Below are 8447 nucleotides of genomic sequence, written 5' to 3'. Positions count from 1 at the left end.
TGACACATGGGCGATAAATAGTTTAGACAAGAAGAGAATAGAAGCTCTCGAAATGTGATGCTACAGAAGAATGCCGAAGATTGGATGGGTAGATTACGTAACTAATGAGGAGATACTGAATAGAATTGGGGAGAAGTGAAATTTGTGGCACAGCTTGATTAGAAGAAGGGATCGGTTTATAGGACATGTTCTGAGGCATCAAGGGGTCACCAATGACCTAGTATGTCAACGTCACACCTTATAAAAACGTGCACAGGTGTCTTCGTGATCTCTGGAGGCATCTTTCAATGTTTGGTGGTGAGCTTATTCTTTTGACAACTATCGCATATACGGATATATTCTTCTACAGCTTTCTTCATACCGTTCCATGCTCGGTACTTCCTCATTCGCTCGTGGGTTCTTCCCGTGCTCTGGCGTCCTCCAGTGGGAGAATTGTTAAACTGTTTTAATATAACGGCTTTATCAGCCGCACTTATTTCGTCTTTCCCGGCTCAGCTGTTTCCGGATATACTTTTCTATATCCTTGATGCAGTTGTCGCATTTCTGAATGATAATCTTTTACTGTTCTCGGATCAGTGTCCTGCGTCATTGTCGGCCGCGCCTGCTCGCGTGTGCCAACAGGCCCGCTCTCATCGCCTGCCCCGCTGCCACAGCTTCCATTTCCACCGAGTCTTGACTTACAGGGTGATAATGATTGTACTACGTGAAACAAAATCGTCATAACTTCTGAACGGTTTGCTTTAGGACGTGCAAACTGCACGGTTGATCGCGGGACATGATCGGACTTAGTATCCGCATTATGGTTTGGTTTAGCGGCGAAGCCCACTTTCCTTTGGATGGGTTCGACAACAAACAAAACTGGCGCATTTGCGGGACTGAGAATCTGCATTTCGCGATCGAGTAGTCTCTTCACAATCAACAGGTGACTGCGTGGTGTGCGGTGTCAAGTCACGGAATAAATCGTTGCGATATTCCATGATGGTACGGTGGCTACCGAACGGCACGTGGAGGTTCGGAAGATAATTTCATCCCCATTATCCAAAGTGACTCTGATTACGACAAGACGTGGTTCATGCAAGACGGAGCTCGACTCCATCGAAGCAGGAGAGTGTTTGATGTCCTGGAGGAGCACTTTGGGGATCGCATCCTGTCTCTGGGGCACCTGGGGGCCACTGGCACGGGCCTGCATTTGCCGCCTTATTCTCCGGATCTGAACACATGCATCTCCTTTTTGTGGGGCTGTATTAAAGACTAGGTGTACTGGAGGTCATGGACAGCATCGATGTTCCGACATTTCAGCGGGTCATGCAGAATGTCACTATTCGTCTGCTCCACATTTGGCAGGCATGTCGGACATGTCATAACCTAAATCCGAATACCTGTAGTGACGTCTACATGTTAAATAAATTGTTTGCACGATGTAGTTTGTAATCAATTCACATTTTTTTATATACGTAGTTCAATAATTGTCTCCCTGTAGGCTCACAGATGTGAGACTCGGAAAAGACCACGATTCTATGACCTTAATTAGCAAGAAAAGTTTCGTGGTTAGTTAAAATTGTGTCCAACATAAAAATTCGGGTAAAGAAAAACAAAAGAAGAAATCTGTGCAGACCATACACCCCATGCGAAAGAAGCAGCAAGCGGTAAGCTAGTTACGAGTAAACATGTATGCTCATAAAATATTCCTTATATAGGAAAAACAAAAACTTGCATAATACAGTACTTCCTCCGCAAAAAGAATGGTAATTGCCTCACCAACACCGTCAGGTTCGAAAAGGGGTCATCTCCAATACGTGCGAACGCAATTACTGAGCACAGTAATGGTAGATGTTGTTTCACGGTGGGATCAACTGTGACATGGCAACGCCACGTCGCCATGCCTAAACATGTTGCGCAGTAAAACAGTGTTTTGCGTCTCCTGAAAAATTTACTTCATGCGACAGGATACATTCTCCAGCTCACCGACTGAAACGTACTTCCCTAGTTCTGCAACTGAGATATGTGAATGGCAGGTGAGTCTATTTTCAAAGGTGGCATGAAGGCCCTCTTCGCCGGGTCGTTATCTGCGTGGGTTTTTCTTCATGGGCTCCCTCGCGTATGGTTTCTTCAGATCTACATGTGAGGCACGCGTTTGTCCAAATTTTAGACGTTCAACCGATGCAAAACTTTGATCGTGGCAAACAGGCCTCACCTCTTTTGTCTTCTGATTGGAGGAGGTGCCTGGTACCACAAAAGAATTCTTCTAGTCCCTTGATCAATGCGCTCCCTCCAGATTTTCTTTTTTTTCGGTCTCTGTGCTTGGAAGTGAGAAAAAATTGTTTTAGGACAGAAGAATGCAGGAAGAGTCGAGTCGCAGACGAGTCGCCGTGCTCGTGTCTGGTGAGCACCATGTGCTGGCTTCTGTGAGCTCTTAGGCGCTGGTTTGTGACGGGAATTAGTTCAGATTTTTCGAGTTGGGAACTTTCTGTAACTTTAAACTCATTGTTAGAAGCTTTATGAGGTTGTGGCGAGTGATAACTCTGGTGTCATTTAGCTATACTCAGATGGGGCAGAACTTGTTCTCTACGCGGTCACGACTCACTTCGTGCACCATGATTACGGTCGTTTCACGTTTTCTTTCTGCTGCGAGCATTAACGCAATTTTTACGACTCAACTTATGGCTAGAAAATGGTGAGTATCATCTCTTGTACTTCTACGAAGCTCTGAGACTTTGAGTGTGAGCGGCCGGCCGCGGTGGTCTCGCGGTTCTAGGCGCTCAGTCCGGAACCGCGCGACTGCTACGGTCGCTGGTTCGAATCCTGCCTCGGGCATGGATGTGTGTGATGTCCTTAGGTTAGTTAGGTTTAAGTAGTTCTAAGTTCTAGGGGACTGATGACCTCAGATGTTAAGTCCCATAGTGCTCAGAGCCATTTGAACCATTTTTTTGAGTGTGAGCGCACATGCGTCCATTATGCGCCCCTGACTCAGCGTAATCCTCGCTGAATAATAATAACTCCGTTAACATTTGAAAATTCGATACTTGTACTTCACAGCAGAGAGGTAAAAATTCATTTTCATTTGCACTCTAGTTAGCTTACCTTTTGCCACAAACTTCCTTAACATATTACAATACAAAATTCCCCGTCGTCTGCATTCACAGTGTCTTAACAATTTCTCACGCTAGTTCGTACAGAGTTCATCAGTAGAGCAATGATCTACATGTTTACTTTAGACCACATTCACACATCATTCACACTTCTAAAACCATATACAAAACTGTAAAAACATAAATAAACAAAAAAGCCTTCAAGAATAAACAGAACAATTCACAAAAACACACTCTTGACCTGTTTCTTGAATGTCTCTATTCGCTACTGTCCTCTAGCACATGAAAATTATAACTACGTACTAGCCTTAACCCGCTTCAGACAATCTGTCACTGTGCACATGAGTCATTCTGACGACGGACATTCTGGTGACGAACAATTTATGACGAAGGTAGTGTGCAGGGACGAGGCACAATTTAAACTTAATGGAACCTTGAATCGGCATTACAGAGTGTACTGGGCACCGCAAAATCCACATATTCATGTGGATAAAGCGGTGAATCTACTAGGGATTAATGTGTGGTGTGGACTACCATCTAGTAGGACCCTTTTCCTTTGATACTACTGTCACTGGAGAAGTGTACCTGGAACTGTTACGAATATCACTTTTGCCAGGTATACGTGCGCTTTATGGAGCTGATGAAGAGGTCTTCTACCAACAGGATGGGGCGCCACCACACTAGCACCCAGCCGTAGGAGCTTTCCTGAATGACAATTTTCCGGGGCATTAGATTGGACGAACAGGGCAGTTCCCTCCACGGTCGCCAGATCTATGGACTTTTACTTGTGGGGAACTGTGAAAGATAACGTCTACCGACGTAAGCCACACACGCTGGAGGAACTTCGCCAGGAGATTACAGCGACATGTGCAGCTATCTCCACTGTAACATTGACCTACGTAGTTGTGGCGACCGCTCGTCGTTCTGTTATCTGTATAGCCACAACGGTGAACATTTTGATTATTTAAAGTAAGCATGTGCTAAACTGAAGGTTGTACAACATGTGTGATCAATTATTAAAAGTAAAATAAACATAAGTAATACTTTCCGTTCCTTAAATTATGTACACATTTTTCTGGCGGACTCTGTATCCACTGCGGTGATGAAAGTCTTGGGATACCTCCTAATATCGTGTCGGACATCCTTTTGTCCGGTGTAGTGCAGCAACTCGATGTCTCATACTTTCAACAAGTCATTAGAAATCCCCAGCATAAATATTGAGCCATGCTGCCTCTATAACCTGCCATAATTGCGAAAGTTTTGCCGGTGCAGCTTTTTGTGCATGAACTGACCTCTCCATTATGTCCCATAAATGTTTGATGCGATTCATGCAGGGCGATCTGGGTGGCCAGATCCTTCGCTCGAATTATGAAGTATGTTCCTATCGCGAAAAATTGTGGCCTGACGTCATGGCGCATTGTCATCCACAAAAATTCCAACGTTGTTTGCTAACATGAATGGCTGCAAATGGTCTCCAAGTAGCCGAACATAACCGAGGACCCAGTCCGTTCCACGTAAACACAACGTATACCGTTACGGTGCCATCACCATCTTGCTCAGTGCCTTGTTGATAATTTGGGTCCATGGCTTCGCGGGATCTACGCTACACTCGCAACCTGCCATTATCTCTTACCAACTGAAATCGGGGCTTGTCTGACCAGACCACGGTTTTCCAGTCGTCTAGGGTCCAACTGATGTGATCACGAGCCCAGGAGAGGCGCTGCAGGCGATGTCGCTACCAAAGGCACTCGCATCGGTCGTCTGCTGCCGCAGGCCACATTCGCCGCACGTCCTAAGGGATACGTTCTCCGTACGTCCCACATTGATTTGTAGGTTATTTCACGTAGTGTTACTTGTCTGTTAGCAATGACAACTCTACGCAAACGCCGCTGCTCTCTCGGTTGTTAAGTGAAAGTCTTCGGCCACTGCATTGTCCATGTTGAGAGGTAATGCCTGAAATCTGGTATTCTCGATACTATGACTCTCGGAGTACTGAATTCCCTAATGATTTCCAAAATGGAACATCCCCTGCGTCTAGCTCCAAGTACCATTCCGCGTTCAGAGTCTGTTAATTCCCATCTTGCGGCCATAACGACGTCGGAAACCATCTGGCATGAATCACCCGAGTACAAACAGCTCCGCCAATGCACTGCCCTTTTATACATTGTGTGCGCGATACTATCGCCACCCATATATGTGCATGTAGCTACCCTATAACTTTTGTCACCTTAGTGTATTTACTTACCACTCCAGTCCGTACTTCTGCTGCTCTCAAGGAAATGCAAAGTACAACTATAATAAAAATATATATGACGGTAGTATCTGTTCCCGAAAGAACAGTTACCGTTGATGACCATGCAGCTTTGCTAGAAATGAAATGATAATTAAATGGACACCCTAGCTGCAAACCGGCGTTGATATACTTCATTGGGGACATGCAGAAAATGTATGCCCCTACCGGGACTAGAACCCGGGATCTCCTGCTTAATGTAGTGGTGTGGACATGTTGGGAATGTGGGTCTCACGGGGAGCGTGCAAGGGATAAGTCCCTGCAGGCGCACTATCCTCTGTGCCTTCGGTCGCTCAGATGGATAGAGCGTCTGCCATGTAAGCAGGAGATCTCGGGTTCGAGTCCCGGTCGGGGCACACATTTTCTACATGTCCCCAATGAAGTATATCAACGCCGGTTTGCATCAAGGGTGTCCATTTAATTATCATATAATAAAAATTATTTCTGGAAAGGAATATTTCCTCAACTCTCCATTTACAGTCTTTTTCTTTAAATCCCACATCATACTTCATGAGGATGAAATAAAGTCCGTTTTTATTAACCATCTTACTAACACCAATATGAAGTACTTGTCCTATAAAATAAGACACCATATAGATTTCATTTTAATTTCAACTTTTTTAGGAATTTTTATACAATTTGCGATATATTTAGTTTAAGGCTATAGTTCCTTTGTTGTGTGTAGTATTTTCATCAATATAGTTCATTTAAGTAACATTTTTCAATTATATTTATTTATAAACAAACACCTTCCGAACAGACTCTGAAGCCGAACCGAACGGCCGCCGGGTCGTCCTCAGCTCACCGGCGTCACCCGATGCGGACGCAAAGGGGCTTGTAGTGAGCACACCGCTCTCCCGGTCGTTGTAAGTTTTCGTCACTGGTGCCGCTACTTCTCAACCAAGTAGCTCCTCAATTGGCCTCACAAGGGCTGAATGCACCCCCGCTTTCCAACAGCACTTCGCAGACCAGGATGGTGACCCATCCAAGTGCTAGCCAAGCCCGACAGCGCTTATCTTCGGTGATCTGAGGGGAACCAGTGTTACCATTGCGGCACGGCCGTTGGCATCACATTTATTTACAAAATTAAAAAGTTTGTTAACACCGCGTAGAAAAAAAATTACAGAAAGATGGTTTCTGCTGTGGGATGGGGTCGCAGCTTTTTCAGTTCTGTCAGGGGCGCTGGATCACTTGTTACCGTCACGGTTCTCTCCTACAGCTTCTTGCCCACGGCGACCATTGAATTCCAGTGCATGTAGAACTTAGTCTCCCTAGCAAGCCCAGCATCCTTCGTTAATCCCCCCAGTTTCTCCATGTGCTGTATCCAGTCATCCATAAATTCCTCCTTTCGCTCTTCCGGTATGCGGTTCAGGAAGGCACTTACTGATTTTAGAGCATCTGAAACAATAAATAAACGATACAATGTTATGTTGGCATCAGTACAAATCGTAAATATCCCTGGTTTGGCAAATAAGGGTCTTTCATGTAATTAGGGTACCATTAAAATCCACAACCAATTCAAGATATGGAAACACTTTTCCACAATTCCGCAAATAGAAGGATATTTTAGCGATATCTGTTATCATTTATCAAAATCCATTAAGGTATGCTTTCAGATGAGGTAGCATCTGTATTCACGGTGACAGAACTTTGGGTAAACGCACGAATACGATTTGCATCCTCGTAGTGCCGTTACTAGCGCCACTCTTATCTGACCGGCGCGGAATTTAATAAACATCGTCTTTCAGAAGCAGAAACACGCCTACCAATTTTCGTTTGTGTTGCACAACTCCTTCTTGGTGTTATGATTCCTTTTCCATTATTCTAGTTAGCAGACAAACATTCTTCCGACGATTGTAGATTTTAAGTTTTCTTCGTACATCCATATTTAAATGGTTCAAATGGCTCTGAGCACTATGGGACTTAACATCTGAGGTCATCAGTCCTCTAGAACTTAGAACTACTTAAACCTAACTAATCTAAGGACATCACACACATCCATGCTCGAGGCAGGATTCGAACCTGCGACCGTAACGGTCGCGCGGTTCCAGACTGAAGCGCCTAGCTGGTATAATTTTTATTAAAAATGAAATTCCCCCAGCTGTACTTAAGATTTTTTATTTACTTCGCTACTAGTTTCGGAGTTGCGTCAACGCCATCTTCAGGCCCGTACACTTTGCTGAAATCAGTTGTGTGTAGCTCAGTCTAGAATTCAACACGTGCTCCACATGGATGGCGGGCGGTAACTATTGTAGATTTAAGTGGTCGCAGCGCTTCACAGTTGCCGACCAGTTATGCCGCATTCCGAGTTCCAGTTCTAATTGCAATTATCACAGTCATCTGTCACTCAACGCCTTCTGTCATCGAAGAGTTTAACTACCGACAGCCCCACTGAACTATTACATTGGCTAGTCATGGTTCACTGAGTAAAACTAGACCAGCATTCAATACTTGTTAAGTGTCACGTCTTCTTACAAACTAAAGTTAAGTCTTTACTTGTGTACATATTGATTTACTAAAGGAATTTTAAGTGTTTCTCATTGTGTCGCCAAAATTATTCATGTTTTAGGTTACTAGTGCCCTGTGATGAGAGAGATGCAGCACGCAAGCTCGCCACCTTAATGCAGTAACTACTGATTTCTGTAGTACGGGGTTCACTTCCTGCTACCCTTACAGTGTGTGCCAAACTTACACGCTGAGCACAACACTTTGGTCCTTACCTCCTCTTCCCGCAAGAAGCACATCAATTCCATGCATCGGAGGATCTTAACTCCCGGAGTACCTCATACCGAAATAAGCGAAACTAATTAACTAGGCAATAGCTTCCAAGTAGTCGAGAAGAAGCTAGAGTAAGATCCGAAATCTATGGCATTTAAGGTAATACAAAATGGAGAAGAGAAAATGTGACTAGATGGCGTCCAGGTTAACCACGTAGTACATGACTTAAGAAAAGCGTTCGATATAGTTCAGCACTGTCACCTAATGCAAAGAATAGGCTGTGACTTAATGCAAAGAATAGGGCGCGGAATATCACACCACCTTTGTAACTGGATTGAAAAGTTCCTTGA

The sequence above is a fragment of the Schistocerca nitens genome, chromosome 2, assembly GCF_023898315.1.
Source record: "Schistocerca nitens isolate TAMUIC-IGC-003100 chromosome 2, iqSchNite1.1, whole genome shotgun sequence".
In the NCBI taxonomy this organism is placed as follows: domain Eukaryota; kingdom Metazoa; phylum Arthropoda; class Insecta; order Orthoptera; family Acrididae; genus Schistocerca; species Schistocerca nitens.
The sequence above is the reverse complement of the archived record's forward strand: the minus strand, read 5'-3'. Positions refer to the sequence as shown.